General features: G+C 42.3%; 1 long non-coding RNA gene across 1 annotated transcript; it reads left to right on the forward strand.

Moving 5' to 3' along the window:
* Nucleotides 1-9942: 9942 nt before the first annotated feature.
* On the forward strand, nucleotides 9943-20747 carry LOC147601482 (uncharacterized). Its single transcript, XR_015258218.1, has 3 exons — nucleotides 9943-10040; nucleotides 10306-10453; nucleotides 20676-20747. It is a non-coding gene; the product is annotated as an uncharacterized LOC147601482 (long non-coding RNA).
* Nucleotides 20748-21649: the final 902 nt, after the last annotated feature.

Below are 21649 nucleotides of genomic sequence, written 5' to 3' on the forward strand. Positions count from 1 at the left end.
TCAGGTCTGCAATCCCTGATGGGTTTTGTTTTATTTTAACAAGGCTGGTCCTAATATCTGTTAAGAAGCATCACGGCAGACGATTCCGTGCTTTGTGTTCAAAGTGATGCTTTGCTCAAACGCCGGAAAAACTGCACAGCCCTGCCTCCTGCAATCAGCAGAGCAGCAAGGAGTCAATTACAATCATTTTGATCATAAACTGTCGTGGGAGGGGGGAGGCAACCTGTCGTGTTTCATATACTGTAGGAACACAAAACCTTATAAGCAGACTGCTATTTTTTAAAAAATAAAAGGATTTTTTTTTCAATAAAACAATATTAGAAATGTAATCTCTGCTGGATATCTTGCGGAGATTATTATTTCTTGCACAGCGATAGCACCGAGACTGCGTTCTCATTTTACCAGATATTGTTCAAATACCAAGAGACAGGCAGAGAAGATGAAAAGAAAGCAAAGTACAAATACTGAAGCAGGTCTGGAAAAGTCACTGATATATGCTTTTGTTCTGGTTACTTTTCTGAATTCTAAAATATGCAATGAAAAGAGCAAAGGGAGAGAGAGACACATCATAATAATCTGAAATTTCTAGAGATGATTATTCTGATTCTAGTTATTAATTACCAGTTCGTTTGTGCTTCTGAGTTCTATTAGGACCAGAATTAAAGTGTAACAGATGTGGCTGCTTTGTGAATATAATCTGGGTGTGCAGATAAGCTAAACAACCACTTGTTTGAGAGTCTTGAGTGCTGGCTTATTATATTCATACTTGAACTAAAATATAAGGTGGCTCCAAAATCCCCTAGTAAGGAGATTTCGCCCAACTAAAGGCACCTAGCCTGGCTGAACTGTTCATTGCCGGAGGCTGCTGCCGTTGCTGTCCTGCATTGGAGGGTCAGAACGCAGCGCTGCTGCTGATAGCGCGCAACTGGGCCAGAACCCTCTCCCTGCTCCCCACCTCAGCTGCGGTTGCTCAGGCAACAAGATCATTCAGCAGCAGCAAAGCACAGAAGGAAACTGTAAGGAGTGGGAGGAGAGAGATTTCCCAGGGGCTACAGAAAGGGCGGAAGAGAGAGGAGGGAGAATATTGGTACTTGTCTTAGAGAAGATATTTGCCCTTGTTGTTGCACAGACAACAGTGCCAGAGGCTGCTTCAAAGCGCTTCGGTTAAGCTTTTTTCTAAAGTTGCCATTTAAAGTAGCTTCTTTCCCTCTCTTGGCTTCTGAAAGAGGGGAGCAGATCGAATGAGGTGCCTGCTGTTGGATAGTCTTAATGTCCTCCTGTGTACTGGAGCAGCATTCCCAAGGAGCCGTTTAGGTGCCTTTACCTGGTGAACTTGGTGTGAGGCATCTGATCTAGTCAAATGCAAGCTGAGGTTTGTGTTAGGCCAGCCAGTTTGTTTTCAGAGTCATTTTTTGAAAGGTCTAGTATGAATTCTTACAGCAATGCCTACAAAAATCTCGATCACAACTGTATGATTAGTACTTCTCATGTTATTATCTCCTTGCTTCCCTTGTAGAAAATTTACCTGTGTTGTCTCTCAGACAGTAAATTCTTCGGAGCACTGATTGTCTTTTGTTCTATATATAGTACTCTGCAAATGAAGTCTTGTTTATGACTGAGGGTCTCGTGCAGCGCGGTAATAGAAATCGTAACCTCCTGCTGTGTATGTTTCCGTTAAAACAGGTAGAGGTGGCAGCAGCAGAACGATGATGTTGACAGACTTGTTAACGCCATTTGAGCTGGGCTGCGTAGCACTCCCAAAGGCTGCTAGACTCCTACGCTGATGGACGTGGCTTTGCCGCTGCTGCAGAACAAGTATTCATTCGAGTTTTTACACTTGCCTTCTCATTTGAAGTTGGTCTCTTGAAAAGAATAGTTGGCTAAATTTTTTCAGTCCCAGTGGAGGGAATATTTTGGAATGACATGCAGAATTCAGAATCCGTAAGAGGAACAAACAGACTTCACTAAATCAGGGTAGGAAGTGGTAAGATAAGGTGCAGAAGGGAGAAGAAAAGTTAGCTGAGTCACCTGGAAGGTGAAGGAAAGAACTCTGTGATGAGAGCTATGGAAAGAACAAGAGATGGGAGCTGGTGAAAGGAGTGGTGACGCTGCGCTAGGGACCCAAGGCACTTAACTGGTGTTTAATATCTTATGGCAGAGCATCCAGGATCTCACATTTGAGGGAAAGCTGCACCTTTGTGCCACGAATGTGTGATGTTATTCCATTAAAATGCAAGTGTCACGCCATCAGGTACATAAATAGTTGCTTTTGTTTTGTTACTCCTTTCATCAGTGGAAGAATGGATGGCTCAAGAAAAGGAAGAGCGGAAAGAGCGAGTATATTGCCTATAGGGAGGAAAAAGCTGCACAGAAAACTGAAAGAGGAGACCCATATGGAAATGAAGAAGGAGGAAAGATAAGAGGAAAGTTTAATATTGTGTCTGAACTTTCAGAAGGGAGAAAAACAAAACAGGAGAGAACCCTAGGACAGGATAGAAGATAGAGAAACTTAAGGAAATGTAGGCAATCTTTGAGCTGGGAAAAACAAATAATGCAGATGTTTCTGGGTAAACAGCAGAGAATGCTCAAGAAAGCAACCGTAAATTCATTTAGAAAGGTTGAAGGAGTGTCAGAAGAGAGGCACATCTTTATTGTTCAGGGAGACAGACTGTCATCCAGTGGCCCTTCAGCTGATGGATGTATCACTTTCATTTTTAACTCCTGTAGGGGGGGTCTGTCCTTTTTTTTTTTTTTTTTTTTTTTAATACTTCCTTTTCACTGAGCTTTTCAGTAAAAGGAGATAGAGAAGCCCAAAGAATGAATGGAATTGTTTATAGTCGTATCAGTATTGAAATGAACTAAAAATTCAGAGGAGTTAAATTATTTTGATTATGAGGAGATATTTCTTAACAGTGTCAATATTATGGAAGCGTTGTTCAAGGGAGATTACTATTTTGTCCTCTGGAATATTTGAAACTGGATTGGACAGAAGATGAGAAAGGTGACTGATGATTTACTAAATGTTCTGTGTGTGACCATGAGCGATGCAGAATCGATGTGCTGTGTCATGCGCAGCTGAGCCAGCGTTGCTTTCCCTACGTTTGCAGCGGGTCTGTATCTTTAATTAGACTCACAGACAAGTAATGCTGCATGAATTTGAATCCCAACAGTTTTATTCCAGGCTGGGATTTGAAGGGCAGTCAGGAACTGGCAGCTGCTCGTGGAATATTTGAACAGGGAGGTTATATTCAGAATTTTCCTTCAGCATCAAGTATCCACATAAATATTCTTATGCGAGGGATTTCTACTTCCCCCATTAGTTGCACATGTCTAACTCCTCATACATTGAGATACTTTCAGTGGTGGTTTTAGTTATTCTTAGGGCTGACCCTTCGGTAAAAAAATGTATGACAGAGTTTAATAGTTGTACACTTGCCTCTGCTAAGCCCAGCTATTAAAAATACTTCTAATTTCCATTCAGTGAGTATACTCAATTTGTCTTCATAGCTGTGGTTGTAGGAACAGGTTTGTATTTTTCATTAGCCAATGTTTCCAAATTGAGTTTGGTGTCATTGACAGAGTATTTTAGAGCTGAATTTCTTCCTCATTCCAGAGCCTACATGTGGCAGAAGGTTTGCTTGAAGAGGGACAGCTAAATGGTTTTCTCATTCTGAAATGTTTCTGGAAATTCCCTTCCTGATTCATACACTTGTAAATTTAGATTTTGTTTAGGTTTTTAGCTCGTGTGAAGAAGGTGAATCACAGTCTTCACTGGGAATGACCGCAGACTTAGTCATAGGCAGAGCAAAGACCAACATTCTGTGGCTTAGGATCAACTGTTGTTTAAATGTGTGAGACACACAGTGGGTTAACAACAGCAGTATAAATAGAATATGTTGGAGGTTTTAGTAGCTTGGACAAAAAGTCACATTCAGCTGCTGAGATGATTTGCTGTCGGTGGTAGGAAGCTTCTGAGCATGGAGATTGGCATCCTGAATTTTGTCCTCTAGGGATACGGTGTAAGAGACAGTCAGACCAAGGTACTACCTGGAGTTCCTCCACCTGTGGGAGGGGTTGTGTCCCATGCTGGGTGGCCTTTCCTGGCCCACCTTCAGCTGCCATCAGTGGGACTGGAGGAGGACTGGAAAGATCTGTCTTCCAGACTTTTGCTGGAAGATGTGGGTGAACATACTGCCGCCTCTGGAAGAGAAAATGCCTTTCGGAAGAAAACATTCGACTTTGACCTGGGCATTTGATGTCATTAGAGATGTCACTAATTAATAAAATGCCGGCAGATGGCGCCCGAGAATATTGAGTGCCAAGAGCAGAGTCCCTGGGACCCAGTATCACTGCTTTGGTGCATTACCTGAACATTTTTTTACATGCTGCTCTTAAGAAACTCCATGTAGTATGTCTTCCTAAATTAATTCATAGAACAACAAGTAATGCATCAAATTGACAACGACTCATTGCTACGTGTCGGAACTGAAGCTGTCTGGAGGTTGGTTGCGGCGAGAAGAGGTTTTACAGCATTAGTGACAGGGGAAGAGAAGCACTGCAGGATTCCAGAGCGTAACGCCCATGGCAGGAGGAAAAACATCCCTTGTTCCACGTGTGGCTTTGCTTCAGAAGTAGTGACTTATCTGAAGCAGATGCACATGGTAAATAAAACCTATGTAAAGCCTTGCGGAAGGGCAGTTAATTGCAAATCAATAATTGCTTGGGTAGGTGTAGTGGTGATGATATGCCAGGAATGAATTTTTTTTGCTTAGTCATGCTTTGCAACATATGTTCAAGCATTTATTCACGCTCATAAATGTTGGAGAGAATAAGGTAGAAGAGCGAGAAGTGGGAGCTTTCTTCTCTTGCTCTCAGCACTCAGGTGAATCACCCAGGAGGATTAAAAATGGATTAGATAAGCATTCTTGAGGGAGTAGAGAACTCTGGGAGCAGCGCTCTGGCCTATTAATTGTGAGGGATGCAGAAACCTGCCTGGCCCTTTTCTGGCTTGGAAAAGCACAGTATTTACATTGGCTTTTATCTGATTTACAGCTGCTTTCTCGTTCTTTTTTTTTTTTTCTTTTCCTAGTCTTTCTTTTTAACTGTTTCAGGGTATCCAATGTGTCTTCACAATTCTGTTCCGATGTCCTTTCCCTGGTGTCAGTGGGACTGGAAATAAAACTGTGACCCATCAATTTTTACTGAAACTCCTGTGTAATTCTAACTTCTCAAGACACAAGATTTTACTTTGGGGCAATTTATTCTCTAGGGCAGCGTTCTCTGCCTGATTATTTGAGGAGTTTATTGTTGAATTCAATGGGAAGGAAGTGAGGCCATGGTGTGTATATAGTTTGTGCACCCATTTTTATTTATTCTTGTGTATTTTCTAGATGATGGGTGTCGAGGACAGTCACAGCATGTAATTATTATGTGTTAATTAGTGCCCTAAAGCTATATTTAATTAAACCGTTAATAGCAACAGATTACAAATATTCCTGGGAAAGAAATTTCTCCCCGTGAAGCAGGGCTGTTCTAGTGCAGCCTAACTGGAAACTGACAGACTGACAGCTTGCACCAGCCAACGCTTGTTTTTCTGTGGGGAAAGATAAGAACGCTGGTAACGAAGGGCAAAATGTCACTGCCACAGTTTTAGCAGCTGAATCTATTCTGTCTGTCTCCTGCCAAATAGCCTATTAAACCTTTTAGCATTGTGCTGTCTGTGACACTGGGAGTTGGTCCCATTTTTACTAACAGCTTTACTGTGGGAGAGTGGCATGAATGCCCTTCATTAGTCCTACAGATAAAATCCTGCCTAGTACGAGTTGCTTAAAACATATTGTTCTTAATGTAACATGTAGTGTTAACTCTCCATGTACGTTCAATATATTGCATAAATTCCATATCCCTGTTCTACTGAAGTTCCACGTTGGCTTGAAAGTATAAAATTGGTGTTTATGATTTCCATTTAGTCCATGGCTTCTGTCAAGCTAATTGGCCCTTTACTAGCCTCTTTGTCTCTTTTCTTCCGTGTGTACTCTTTCAAAAGCGCGCCTTGTAATTCTCAGTAGAGTTCAGGATGGCAGAAAGAAAATGCGCCAAACAGACTTACCAAAAACATCATCTGAGCCGGGCTACGCTTTAATGCAATGAAACGCTAGCCTTTCATAAGTGTCCTGATTTTGGCTGGGATGGAGCTAATTTTCTTCCCAATAGCTGCTGTGGTTTGGATTTAGGATGGGATTTGGTAGGTGAAAAATGCTGATGATACACTGATGTTATTAATTGTTGCCACAGAGACCAAGGGCTTTTTTCAACTTCCCAGGTTTTGCTGATGGGAAGAAGCTGGGAGGGATGTAGCCAGTGCAGTTGACCCAAACTGGCCCAAGAAAGTATTCCATACCATAAACATCGTGCTCAGTATATAAATGAGGGCTGCCCAGTGGGCAGTTTGCGCTCTCTTGCTCTTTCTCTCGCCACTCGGGATCGTTCCGGGATCACTTTTGGTTTAGTTCCGTGATTCCTGCTTGGGATGGGCTGTATCAGTCATCGGGTCATGAGGTGGTAAGAAATCGTGCATCGTTCATTTTGTATATTTTATTATCCCTTTATTTTTTATTATTATACCTATTAAAATATATATATTATTAGCTCTTCCTTTACTGCCCTGGTAAACTGTTTTTATCTCAGCCCATGAGTTTTCCTTTCCTCCCAATGCTCTCCTTCACTCCCTCAGGGAGGAGGAGGGTGAGTGAGTGGCTGTGTGGTGCTGAATTGTCAACTAGGGTTAAACCACGACAATAAGGATTGCTTGCTTACTTAGCAGTTGTTTGGAAACGCAGTATGCTGTTTGCTTATGAACCATGATTTTTTTAACAGAAAATGCTTTTTTTTAATCCTACTTAGTTGGGACTCTGAGTTCCTATGAAATTGCAGAGTGCAAGATACGGTAGGAATCTGCCTGAAAAGCTTCACCAGACCCTGAACTCTTATTCATGGTAAGATGCCATGCTGTGCCGATTCAAAAACCGATCAAACAAAAGGAAGTCAGAGAGAGTGTTTTATCGTATTATTCCATAAGGAACGACAACCCTCAGCTTCAGTCCTGTGTTCTGCATTACCGGAACAATGAAATAAAAAATAAATCATCAGCAATGAGGTATGCATGAGTGAGCAGGGAGGGAAATCTGCCCCCATTTGCCTATGTAAATTTAGCTCACCCCCCTGCGTACGTGGGTTATTATAGCGCCTTTCATCGTGCCCTCGCGTGCTGTGGGAAACAGCCCAGCAAAACCGCATCATGATTTCTGCAGCGCTCCTGTCCGCACTTGTGGTACCACACTATGCAAGTGTTTACATTCCCACAGATTTATTTTGTGCATTTCTCTTCTCTTTATCTTCCTCCCCGGATAATTAAAGAATTAAACAGATTATTTCCTGTGAAGATCTATTGGCCAGCGTGTTTACTTTCAACTGTGCTATTGGCCAGGGTTGTAATTGCTGCAAATCTCTGTGTTTTAAGCATTATCAAAGAGTTGAAGCTGTGTTTCTTTTTCATAGTCTGGTTTCTCCTACGCTGTTGGTATCCTTACGCAGTGTTCTCAAAGGTACTGCTGTGCTCTGTGTACACGTCCATCGTTCGATATCTTTCTGGTTAAATGAAGTTTTCCTTTGTCAGGCTTTTCGAGTCAGCAGGTGCTAAAGAGGCAGGCTGAGAGGTCTAAGCTGATAGAAGATTTTGTCCCCAAAGCTGTGGTTTAGAGAAATGTACAATAAATCCCTGGTCCCCATATGCTATTGTACAGAACAACATGTGGTCTTCTGCCATTCTCACTGGGGACGCAGCGTTTGTGAATGCCAGCGGTTTCTTTCACTAAGATGGATGTGTTCATTTTTGTAGGGCTTTCGTACACAGCTATCGGTTAGTCTGATATTACTTCCAGGCTTTGATTTTGTGTAGAATGATCTGATCTTGAGAATTCCAGGGGGGGAAAAAAACATTAGAAGAGAGAAATGCAGTGCTTCTTCGACTAGCATACTCTTTGAGGAAAGAGATGTGCAAATTCCTTTGAATTCTTTATATCAGACTGCAATAATGGCTAACAATGCACTTAGAATGTTACTTCTGGCTGCTTCTTCACTCAGCCTTTTGCTCCACAATGGGCACGGCAATACAGTCTCCAAATTCAGGTGGCATTACCGTACAGTCTGTTTGTGTATCACACACGCGTTGGTTTGGGTTTTCATTTCCAGAATACTCCATTCTGAATTTTCTTGTCGCACTGAAGGCTTCTTCGTTTAGCTTTACTGAGAAGAAATGTCACAGCTCCCACTTAAAGGCTTGCAGAAGGCCCTCTCGCTGAGGCTCTGACGCTTCCTGTTAGGTAATGGAGGTTATTGTAACACATTACTGGAGGGGCAGAGGAGAGAACAGTCTTCATTTGATATTCCAAAATAAATGCTGACACAGTTTTTCAGTTTAAAAAGGTTTCCCAGAATATTTTAGAAACTAACAATTATATGCTAGTATTTCTAGACTAACAGGAATAGAAATTAGAATTAATGAGTTCTCTGTCACATATTTAATGGTGCATCCCAGCTGGGTGCATCAGTTTGCAGTCGCCGAAGCCGTGAATACAGAGAAGCAGCGATTTCCAAACGTACCTGTTGAGCTGCTCATGTCTCCTGGGATAGAGACAGAGATAAATGCTGAATAAATACATTTGCTTAGAGAACAAAGTGTAACCTGGAACTACACTGTCAAGTTTTCCGGGGATGCTGATTAAGTGACATGATTTGTCTCCGTTGCCATTCTCCCTGGTGTAAAATTAGAATAATAATTGCACTTAGCTTAGAAGAAATTGGAAGAATAAATCTTTCCCTAGCGCTGAGACCGTGTTGATCCAACAGAAATATGTCTAATCTTTCTTGTAATAGAATAAGAGTACCCAGCTAAGGTGCCAAATGCTGCTGTCCTTGACGTTGTACAAACACTGACAAAGGCATCCTCTTCTTTTGGCAAACTGGTTCATTGAAAATAAACAGGTAGGTACTGGGCTCTTCGCTTCCAGTCTTTCCAGAATTCACAATATGGCCATAAACAAATCTCATCCATGATTCATTTAACCTGAAATTTCTAAAAGAGTTTATCTATAAGTGGAAATTTGTTTGAAGCTTTGCCGCTTCTTACTCATTTGGCTTACTCTCATTTTTAGTCATAAGCCATATAAGCAACTATTAGTAGTTTTTGATGTAAAAGTTGGATCGAAGGAATATGGGTCTGATAGTTTCAATAGCTGCTGCGGCAGCTCTACCTGTGTGTGAGACTGGTGTTGAACTCTCTTCCCAAAAATAGCAGACCCACTTTCAATTGGTTTCAGTGTGGCCCTGCGAGATGTTTGGACTACCACACTTCAGGCTAGGGTAATTCTATATATGTGCATGGCAGATACCTTCAGGCATGGAGGTGGACCTAAAAGAGAAGTTCTCATTTGGATCTTAACTTTCCTCATGTCTCGGGGCTGTTTGAGGAATTAGATGTCTTGTATGTATTCTGTCTTCGACATCACTGTTGGCAGGCTTCTTGACAGAATAGAAAATCTTTCATTTTGCCTGTTTAGGGAATTTCCATTTACCCTGTGTGATAAAAACGTTTGTCATGAATATAGAAAGGCTATGCCTTGTATTTGTCTTCCTGAATTGTATATAATAAATTATTCCTTATCCAGGGAAATGGGAGACTGGAGTACCTGGAAATTTTTTGTTTTCCAGAAATATGCTGCACTTCAGTTATTAGGCTTTCCTGTTGCAGGGCTGGGTAGCTCACACATACGGCAAGCTCTTAGGCACCTGAGATAATACTTTATTTTTTTCCCTTCCTTTTCAGTGTATCAGTACGACAATCATTTTGTGCCTTTGCTTTAAAATTGTTTTTTTTTTCTTGCAGACTAACATCCAGTCAAAAGGACATCTTGTTTGCAGATAGATCGTCTTGGCTACTGCCTAGGAGCTCCTCAAGCATATATTAGTGACAAAAATTACCCGTCAGTATTCATTGTTAGTTCCTCCACAAGGGCTTTTAAAGAATAACTCAGTTTCTTTCTATTTTTATGTTCTAGAAATAAGAGCTGTTGGAACGAACTGTTGGTGTCTCACCAGTTAGTGTCCCTGTGTACTTCTGTTGCTGTTCTTTTGCTTTATTTTTGAGCTGTAGCATCTGAAAAGACTGTTTTAAAAAGGGAAAGTAAATCAAGGGGTGATGTAGACAGAATGTGCGGGCTTTAACAAGTCCCTGTTTTTCTCCCTCAGGACACGTCTGCACTGGAGATGGCAGTGTACCTTGGAGGTATCCAACCTGAGCCTAAACGAGATTGTCCGGAAACAGGGAAAACAAGCCCATGACAGACTCTCCTCAGGCCTGCTGCAGCTGGAGAGCTTCCTGGTCTCAGTCGAACAGGTTGGGCTCGTTTGAACTTGTTTTGGTTTCTATATGTTGCATCTCAGGCTTCAGTAAGGATCTGTCTAGTTCTGGTTTTCCCTGTTTAATCTAGGGAAAATTTTATGTGTGCTGTAGGAAAAGCTTTATCAGCTGTGAATAACAAATGTTAGGTGGGGCCAGTAGTTTTTGTAGAACGTCTTTTATTTTTTAAGCGCCGCACTAGTGTCAGTAATTAGGCAAAAAAGGATGCTGAAGTAAAAGGGGATCATATCTTGTATCCATTCTCCTTCTAAAAAAGGTGTTGAAACTGTGTTGAAGTAGCAGTAACTCTCTTTTGCTACTACTAAACTAAATTCATGAGAACGACAAATGAGAAAAAGTGTGTTTTACATTCTTTTGATCTAATCGGTGGAGTTTAATTAGGTATCCAGTTTTAAACCCAGTTATGTTTGCATGTGGCTTTAGCACCGCCTCTTAATTCGAAGAGCAAATGTGACCGTGTTTCTCTCTCACAGACTTCTCTGTAAATGGTCTTTAAGGTTGAAATGCCTGTCAGAAATATTCATTAGTTTCCCTTGTGACATTTTAATTTTATTCCTGAAAAACTGTTTGTTAATCATCTACAAAATGCGAGTGAGCTTCACTTAAAAAAGGAAAATCAAGCAAACTTGAAGTAAGTCAATCTCACAGCTTTTGAGGTTGAGAATTGTTTACATACAGAACAATAGGGAATTATGAAGACGTTTGGTCACTGGGCGCGTGTGCCGCACTCTGCAAGGTGGTGAGCAGATCCTCCAGAGAAAACGTGCAAGGCCCTATTTCCTTAGCTTAGGGCTTGTGTTTTTTAAGATGAAAACAAGCATTCAGAATAAAGACAGCCAAACTGACTCATTTTTCCCCAGGCCTTCACCCATCCAGGCCATCTGAAGCCTTGTGTCAGCTGGTTACTGTTCCTCACTGTTCCTCCTTCTCAGAACTGCACCAAAGGGTGGCCAAGGGCTTCGTCGTCTCTCCTGTCTCCTCTCTTCACAAAAGAGATGTTGCACCTTGCCTATAATTCCAGTTTGTAAGGGCTTAAATTGTAGAGGAAGGGAACAAAGCTGCCCCAGCGTTCAGCACCCTGCTCTGCTCCTGGTCCTGGTTTGTGTCCTTTTAGGCCCCAATATGGGTACTCGCATGTTGGCGCTACGTGAATAATGGAAAATCGAGATCTCAGACTGTTAAAAATCCCAGTTCAAGGGCTGTGTTTTCCCACTGTGCAGTTCATCTTTCATTCTGAGTCATGCTTAAACAGGTTCAGCAGCTGTGCGTTTTAAACTCCTCTAAAGGCGTGTTATTTTCCTGTAAAGGTGAAAACAAAGTCTGAAATAAATCCAAGTTGACAAATACCAGCTGTGTTAATTTTAGCTAGAATTAAAACTTTGCATTTGAAGCTGTTTATGTTTTAGGAACGTAATGGACAGTTCGTCTGAACTTGTTTTTCCAGCTTTGATTCCTGTTGTTTTCTATCTATCTCTAGCATTTGATTGAACTGAATTAGTTCCTTCCAAACTGAAAAGGTATTTTGGAAGAACAACTTCTGAATTTTTGGACCTGGTCATCTTTATATAGCTACTCTGCCAGTTATGTCTGGCAGAGATGTCTCGGGTAACCTTCAGCTATAACCTGACTTCCATCTACCTTTTTTATTTTGCTAGTGCTTGGTTCTGGGAAACACATGCGCACATCCCTGTTACCAGCTCTCTGTGAGATCCAGGCGCACAAACACGCGCTGCATGGGTTAATTGTGCATCCTATGTTGAAATGCAGCTGTCTTCTGTGAATTCATCCATCTCTTACAGTCGGTCATCTGTATTGTATATTTTGTAATAAGGCAGCTCATGCATTAAACATCCTTATTGATCAGCCATGATTTGAAGAAGTAATATTCAGACTTGGCCTAGAGTTAAGCGTGAGTCAAATCAAGGGCAGGGCTGGCAAGTGTTCAGGCTCAGGCATCACAGTGCTGAAATCTGCATTTATTCTCATCTCTTCAGATACGATTTCTGCAATGCAGCCAGTGGCTAAGGCTGACCTTAAATCCAAAGAATCCTTGACTGTTGGTCTGTTTCCAAAGGCTTAATCCCTTTTTGTCTTGAGTTTCTTTTGTTCTTCCTTAAGCCTCCATGGAATTCAATGATATTTTTGCTGCTGTTTTATTTTTCCTGAAGCAGCCCTTCACATCACTTATGGATTATTGGTGTTTTTTCACTTTCTTTTTGAAGCATTAATTTCATTTAATCCTCCTTCCGCAGCACTCTGATTCAGCTGAGTGCAAGCATCCTTTGAATTGCATCAGTGCTACTCTGCCAGCCAGAGGCAGTATCCCAGTGTGATGCAAGGCACTCCTCCAGAGAGCCTGAGCTGAACGTGCAGCCTCCGCGTTTCTCCCTGCCGTTAAAAATTGGAAACGAGGCGCAGAAATCTTCCTAGCACCATCGTACCGCAGATCAGCAGTTTAATATGAGTGTTACAAATATTACAATTGGAATAAAGAGGGGAAATTAAGAAACGAGCTGTGCTGCCCGCAGTACCCATCTGTGGTCTTTGTAGGTAACCTGGAAATGCTTTATTTTATTTTAATATGGAGAAACCAGGTACCTTCTCCAGGCTGACTGCACTGAGGAGGAGGTTATTGTGAGCAAGACAGGGGAGTTCCTGACCTCTAGTTCAGTGCCTGGCTTCTTAGCATCTGAGTTCAGCAATTACAGATGAAAGTCGTCGTGAGTCCCTGGAGCTCATGCTCTGCAAGTGGGTAGCGCTTGCACGGTCTGATTACACACAGAGTTGGGCATTAGGATCCTAGAAATTTAGTAGCTGCAAATTCAAGAAACTCTACAAAGTACATATGAGTTAGAGTTTTTCTGAGGATTATATGTAAATTTATTTCAGGGACAACAAGATGCACACCTTACCGGCTACATGCTCTTCAAGATAAAAAAAAAAAAACAAAACCCAATCCTCTTAAGATTTGTTTTTTAATATAGCCATGACAGCGTATTTTTTTCTCTCTGACTTAATTCTCGGAAACAGCTGAGTCATTTCTTGCTGAAAAGCTCTCCAAATTTTTCAGCCAACGGCCTGGAAAATTTTGACGCAAAGCTTTGTAAGAAGCTGAAGTCGAGTTGCTTTAATGGGGAGTGACAGCAGCTGTGCAGTATGGGATGCTGTGAGCCCGGGGCGTAATACACACATATGAAAACACAACCTTAGCGTTAGATTGTCCAAGTGAGTAGAACATGAAGGACTTCTCTTCTGTTAAAGGAATGTAAAATAATTTAAAAGAAGTTTATCATTTTTTCACTAATAGTAGTTGTGTTTCTGTGGGTAGGCAAGGCTAGCGTATTAGATTTGCATCTGTTGTGGAAATCTGACCTTTCCCGTAAATCTGAGCAAGATTACAGGTCTTTGATTTCATCTGGAGTGTCGAGTTTGTGTCTGCTTAGCGCTGTGGCTGGAAGCTTTTCTGTTCCTGGCAGGCAACTGTTTTGCTGTAAGTTGAGATTCCATATCGCACACTCCGCAAGTGTCTGTATTGCAAAACCCTGTGGAAATGGAATTACACTGACACCACCTATGGATTCAGGGCTATCTTATTTGCATGACAAATGGCCTTACAAACAGTGTGCATACTGTACACTCACCAATTAGGCTTTCTTTTCAGTCCTCTCTGGTCGTTCCTAAAAAGAGGGAAGGCTTTTTCTTTGGCGGTGGTGTTGCAAAGAAAAGCTGCTAATGAAGGGATGATGAATGGTCTGATTGTGTCGCTGTTTGTGTAGTTTCACCTTCATTTGCATCAGTACCAGGCACAGATCCCCAGACTCATTTTTCAGTTTTCAGTGCTCCTCTTCTTAGGCCCCTGCCTGCGCTAGAACCGACCAAACAAGCGCATTTGTCTTTGCCTCCTAGAACACAGAACAGGAATAGTTCCCTTCTCGCATCACTGGGGCCTCTACGCGTGGTGGAAGGCGTACGTCTCCCCGAGCACACCTCCGGTCTTCAGTCGCAGGTTAATTTGGAAATCTGACACCAGCTGGAGGATGCACACAGTGTGCGGGGAGCCATGGCTACACTTCCCCTCAGGAACGCTTAATGCATCATCTCTTAAGCCTGCATCCATTTCCTGCTCCAAGGAGCGGATCTCTTCCTTGGTATCCTTTCCCAGCCATTCCCGCACTGTAAAAATAGCTCCTCCCACCCCCAAAACCAGAGGAAGCGCACAGAGCGTCAAATTGCTTACATAGCAAATCCCTAAATGGTCCAAATCAAAAGTCTCCGAGTCCGTTCTGCAGAGCAAACAGCGGAGCCGTCCCCCTCTCCCCGTGGCAGCGAGTGAGCGTGCACAGCTCACATTTGACAAGTGACTTCAGTCCCGGAGTTCTTTGGTTCTTCCTATTTTTCCTGTCATTTTGAAAATATATCAACTGCCAAAAATAATGATTTTCTTTTTAAAAAAGAAAAAAAAAAAAGAAAATGAAAGAATGTAGCCCTTTGTTTTCTCTGTCTGTTCGGGGAACAAGCTCCGTTTGATTGAATGCCAGGGAGAGAGGATAATGCAATCTCCCATTAGGCTTGTTTGCATCTTTTTCCAGGATGACAGTTTAGGTCTGCTGGCTACAGATGGCCTTTGACAACTGACAACGCTTGCTGTTATGCCAGTGTATGACTTCATCTGTGTGACACTGCATGTGACTGCGGCTTTCTTCCTCTTTTGCTTGCAGAAACCGCTCTCCGTTTCAGTAGCACCAGAATAACGGAGATTTCCCTTGCATAAAAGAACCAGAAGCCTAAAACTGCACTGCTGCTTGTGCTAGAAGACACTGTGAGCTAGACAAAATGTTATTGTTGGAATCTGTTTGTTCGAGTTTTTAACCACCAAGTCTGAAGTTAACTTGGCCAAATTTGGTAAAGTATCTTTGCAGCTTCAATATTTTTTTTGAACCAATGGTTTCCAGTTCTGTTAAGGTCCCTCTGGCCACTTAATAGTTTCTGTAATATCTGTGCCCCTTGCACCAGAGCGTTTCCCAAGTAAAGAAACACCAGGCTCTGCAGAGCTGTCTTGTTCTGGTGCAAAGCCTGTGGACCTGTGCTGGAATTTGCAGAAGCAGTTTTTGTCTCCTCTGAGTCTTGGCAACCTCAGGGAATGCTACAACCTGACTGAATGAAGTCATCCATCATCTAGCAGTGACTGGAGGAGGTTGAACTCATTCCCGTTCTGCCTTTTGCTTCAGAAGCAGGAAAAAAAGAGAGGCTTATATTCTAGACTTTTCTTTTTGCCACCTTTGAACAGGGCTCAGTTTGCTCTGTGGTTGGTAACTGTTATCTTTTCCTAATTTTTAGGATGACTTTTTTTGATATAAATGTAGTCCTGGGGCTTGTTCCAACACAGCTAACTTAATATTGGCTTTTTAAAAAAAAGGGGCAAAAAATACTTTTATCTTTTCCTCAACTTTTTTTCCTGTTTATTGTTCTGGACAAATATAGAGCTGAGATGATATACGTACAGTGGTATGGCTCACAGGCAGCGCGTATGCACGCTGCCAAATGAGTCCATCATAGGCCTGGACTGGGGATGCAGTTTAGCAAATACTGGGCCTCATAACGGAAGATGACAGCCAAAAAGTTAAACCCTGTACAGGAACAAAACTCCAGTCCTCACAGAACACAGCCGTGGGGTTATCTGTCAGCCTCTGAATTCCAGCTTGCTCTAGCAGACACGGAAACACTTTGAGTGCCAGGCACGTGGCCTCTGGGTCTGCGAAACGTAGCGCAGAAGGAACCACGAGCTTTCGATCTTCTAGGAAGTCCTCTGCTGTATCTTGGGAGAAGGGGTCTAACTGGTTGTGGCAGGAGGAAATACTGGCTTGCAGGGCAAATCAGTGAGCCCAGCTGGAGTAAGGCTTGATAGGCAGAGATGAAGATACCAGGAATCACATTTTTCATTCTTTATTTTTATTTTTAATGGAACTACAGGAAGCCTCCTGTGAACTGTATGGTACAAGCATTTCAAAGTCTCATATGAGTCATTCAGTTTTAGCAATATGATGTTTTTTTTCAATATCCAGTGAACAATTAACTCTATTTGTTCAAAGATCACATTTCAAAGATGATCCTGTCTTCACCTTGGAGTCACACTCCTGTGAAAATGTCACTGCCATGAGTGTGGCCCATGCTAGAGAACAGGAAAATGAATATGTTCTTACCTGAAATTTTATTTTCTTTGAGTGATAGTGTCCTTGAGTCTGGCCCACTGTCCAAAACAGTGAACAGCCTAGGAGAGGAATGACATTTAACATCCCAAGATTTGTATTTGGTGTTAGTAAGGGGAACCTTGCTTTTGCAGAGGATGAGGAAATTCCATACCAATTCAGAAGACAGTTTATTAAAAGAAAATTGAACTATCCTGGATAAGTAAATTGCCACAATTAGAAGTAAGTTTTGGAAACAAAGCATTCTGAGAAGCTGATTCTGGCTCCATACTGTAAGTAGGCTGAATTAGCCTTTGTCTGATGAATGACTCACAGAATAGGTCTGTGACTCCTTACAGGATAATTTCTTCAAGTATTGCTAGTGAAATGTTCTATTCCTCACATCCTGCTAAGAAAGAGCGGGACAGATGCTGCAGATTTAAAACTTTGACACTTATCCCATCTGGTCCTATGGTAATTTAAGAGATGACAAAATAGAGGAATGACACTGACAAAAAGAATTTCTATCCCAGTTTCTTTAGTCATGTGGCAAACATGTTAGAGGAAGGGTCAGGGTGACATCCAGCGTGTTGGAAGTGCTGAGTTGTAGTTCCTGTACTGTTCTGAAATCCATCACCTTCTCTATCAGGCAGAGGGTTTGATCCCTTCGAGCCGCAGGCGTGTGGCCAGCTAAATGTCATCTCTGTTGTGATGCTCAAACCACCCTCTTCACAGACCTAGCTACCAAAATGTTAATACTATTTCTGTAGAGTCTCCTACTACAACTCCTCTTCCAAGAGATCTTGGATCAGAAAAATTGGTTGTGCCCTTGCTCCTTGTGAGCGTGGATGAATCTGCCTGCTCTCTTGTCTTGAAACTGAAAAACATGTGAATTTTCCCCGCGTTTGGCCTGATCTTTCCCTATCTGGGGCTGTGAAGTTGAGCCCTTGGAAAGGACAGGGAAGAACAGCAGCTGCTTGGCTGTGAGAAATCACTTTGGCTGGCAGTTTGTGAAAGAACACAGTCTGTTAACTGGTAGCGATATAAATATTCAGGACTGGATTGACAGTATGCAGGACATAAGCCTGCTGGGAATAGCGAAATTGAGACATGACTTGCTTTCCTTCCTTTGTACTCCTTTTGTGAAGCCTGAAGGGTGTCCAGCAACAAGTTTCTTTCCTTCCCCAAGATAAGCCCTTAGAGGAGAAATCCAACTGAGCGGCGAGGAGTTTTTCTTGGTATTGTTTTCCACTTGGTTTCAACTTCTGCAAACAAAGCTAGAGCTGGTAAGTGAACGTGGTTTAGATAGCTCGCTGGACCCTCCCCAAAGTGCCGAGTCTCAAGGCTGCTCTCACTTCTCCGAGGCTGCGTGTTGGCTACTCTAGGCCGTTTTTTTTGGTAGTTCACCTCATTGCCTGTCAGCTTGAGGCTTGATGCGAAAGATAATTACTTTTGGTGGTGGTGAAGAAGCAGCTCTCAGTGACAGCTACGGGGCTGCATGTAAAGGCTAATTAATGTGGTGACATCAGTACTGAGGAATGTTACTTGCAGTCAAATGTGGCCGAAGAGACAATGGCTCTGCTGTGAGACGTAACCATTAAAAGAGGTTTAAATGGCTTTCTAGTATACATATTCCCAGAACTCTAAAACTGATCATTAAAGCCCTTTTTAACTTATCCACTCTTGGGTCAGGTGAAACCAGTATGATTACTCTGAAGCACTCATAATATCCAGGTGGGATGAATATCAGAGCTAAGCTAGGAGGCTGCAATTCTGCTTATCAATAGACCTAAAACTGCATCAAGGTTGAGATTTTTCCCAATAATATAAAATAAGACCTAGGCCTGCTTGTGTGTATCGTGTAGTTGCATGTGAAGCAGAGCCATTCTGTCTATGTACTTATATTTATGCCCTTTATTTCCCCTTTTCTTTTGGGCATTTTTGTGTACGCGGCAGGAATGCACCTGAGAGGAACTCTGAAAATTGTTGGGTAATCTGCAGGCGAAAAGCGTGGTAGGGGAAATGCATGAAAGGAAAACTACCAGATTGTGAAAGGAAACCAAGACTGACTTCTTGCTTTGTTCTTATTGACACACGCTGTTTCTACTTCATTCTTACGTTGCTGAGAAACCCTGCCATCTGCAAACAAAACCAGATCGTGCAGTATAGAGCTGAGTGTGTGTGGAATGTAAAGAGGGAGATGTCTGTAGTCAGCCCACGAGAGCTTGCCACGTTATTTCTGTGCACACAGAAAGTTACTTACGTTTTGGCACCAGATTTACTGCCTTGAGAGGCGACCTTTCTGCCGTTAATGTATTTGATGTCAGGAAGTTTTTCTGAAGGCTTGGCTCCCATATTCTGAGGTAGTAAATGAAAAGCTAGCGTTAAGTTATGAATTATGTTCCAAAGCGTCAGTCAGTAGTGCATTAGAATTACAGCACATGTCCTGTCATCCCTTTAGTAACTCTCAGGATGAGAAAAAGAGGCTTAGTTGTGGATTCCTTTCTGAGCTGTTCACCAGCATTTACCCAGTAAGGGCCAAGTCTGCCCTTGGATTTTTAGAAGTGTAGCCCTAACTAGGAAATGCTAAGACTGCAGGATTATATCTGAAATAAAAATTTGGTCCCAGGGGTGAAATAACAGAACATTTTCTCAGCCAAAAGCTGCTTAGTCAGACAACCTGGGAGTGACGAACTGGCTGTATTTGTATTGCCGCAGTGACACGTCGCAAGGCTCAAACCAAGAGGGCACAGCTGGCTGAAGATCCCTAATGGAAGATATTCGCGGTAATGAAGCATTGTCACCCGTGAGCTGGTGGGAGGCAGATGGCGGTGCGCAGACTGCTGCGAGGGGTCTCCTCACATTCAAATTCCCCATTATATCTGCAGGGGTCTTCTGTCCTTAATAGGGGGTTCGTAGCTGGGCTTAATGGGCTCTGACTAATGACTAAAAAGGGAAAAAAAAGATGAAGAATTAGCTCCTTTGTGATTTTCCTTTCTTTCTTTCACCCATCCTTGACAGGCTGTAAATGGATTTTCTGTAGCTGCTACATTTCGCTGGGAAAATCGGCATGGTGTGTTTTTAGGTGATTAGTCATTATCTGTAGGGTTTGCGCTCAGCTCTTGCACTTAAACCGTGCGAGACTGAGAGGTAACAAGGAGACCTTTCAGTCGCCACGTGAGGATTCCTACTGGGGTGTCTATGGGAAAGCATGGCCCCAGTGCTGTTCATCCCCAAGGCAGTGACAAGACATGGCTAAGGTCATTGCTTGTGACCTACCAGGCTCTGGACACTTCGTTTCTGCCGCCATCCTGACTACTTGGCTCCTTTTTAAGCAGCGCACACTCAAACGTGCTGTGTAAACATCATGGAGAGGGAGAAGACTGCAAACCCTCACATTTTCTACATTGTTTTAGCCCACCCTCTGCATTTTTCGAAGGCTTCAGACTTCCAGATATTCCTGATCTAGAATGTGTACAACAAACAGCTTTTTTGTTGATAAGGTTAAGAAATGTAAAATTTTAGTTTAACCTTCAGGATTAGCAAGTAATTCCAGCTTCAAGGAGAACTCTGTGGAGTAAGTTCCCTGATGCCCTGTGTCACAGTTCCCTGTTCCCTGATGTCACAGTGTTTCTAAGAAGCGTGTTGGGTCAATATTTCACTTTTGAAGTCTTGAAAAAAGAATGAGGGAAATGAATGAACTGAGAATATTGCTGAGAATGAGTGAACTGAGAATATTGAGGCTGTAAGGCAGGAAAGGAAAACCCTTTTAATACAGGCAAGCTTTTTTCAAGGCTGAAGAACCTGAGAAGATTTGCACGTCTTCCACAGTATAGGGAGTCCTCAAACAGATACAACCCATCAGCTTCTTCCAAAAGCCCAGTATGGTTATGCCCTACACCATGGTATGTGTGAATTTTGTTTAACAAACTCCATTACATTTGTTAATAGTCTGTGATAAGCTTATTGGCAGTTTGAAGCTCAATCCAAATAACTCTGTTTTGTTTTGCAAGGAGGTGATAAACTCTGAGCACTGCAAGTGAGAGGGAGTTTCCCCTGACCAGAGCTTGAAGTGGCACGACGCGGATCGGCTACTCACAGGTGTGTGGAGTTTTAGAAAGGAGCTGTTATCAAAAGCTTATCTGTGGTTTGCCGGTGTTGCACAGGCATTACATAGGTTGTCTGAGAAAGAAAAGTCATTTCAGCAGTCTGCAGAGCATGACTTTGTATTTTCAGAGCTGAAAAAGGCTTCTTATGACTGCTTCTTCCTTGGCCTATGCTTATATTTCCTTTTTAAAAAGGATTCAGATGCTAGTGCTTATGGTTTGGAGACTCCATTGGGCTAAGAACATAAATGTGGGCAGCCTACATGGAATGAGTGACATGTAAAAGTTTATGTAGTATGGAGTGATCTTACCTAATTGTGAAGACACGAGTATTTCTAGATTGCACAATGGCTTAAGTTGCCTGTAAAATCACAAAATCTGTAAATATCTATTGTTGGGTAGTGGCCTCCCAGAGCACTCGCATGCAATGGGTAGGCTGTGCTTGATGGAAAGCGTCAAGCATCTTTGGGCTGTCCTTCTTCCCTGCCTTCCTTCCCTTTGCCACCAAGCTGTACCTATATCCACAGAGCAATTTGACTTTTCCTTGTCATCTCTCTTGGTACTGGATGAGAACCCCACAGTCTTAAACGATGAATTGACTTGTTTAAATAAGTAACATAGGGAGATAAAAAGCCAAGGTATGAGGATTTAATGTCTGCTGAACTCGGTGGAAAGATTCTCTTGGGAGCTGGGGTAGTCTGGAGTCTAAGGCTGAGGGAAGAGATGCGATGTCACCTCAAAGCTGTGTCCTCTGTTTAACATCCAGCAATGAATTTTATCACTATTTCCCAAAATAAGAAATTAAAATATGTTTTTGTTTAAAAGCCACTGAAAGATTAGAAGGTGTTTGAAGGAAACAAGCATAGAAAGATGGAAATGGC

Source organism: Chlamydotis macqueenii, chromosome 3 (assembly GCF_036417535.1).
Source record: "Chlamydotis macqueenii isolate bChlMac1 chromosome 3, bChlMac1.mat, whole genome shotgun sequence".
Classification (NCBI taxonomy): Eukaryota; Metazoa; Chordata; class Aves; order Otidiformes; family Otididae; genus Chlamydotis; species Chlamydotis macqueenii.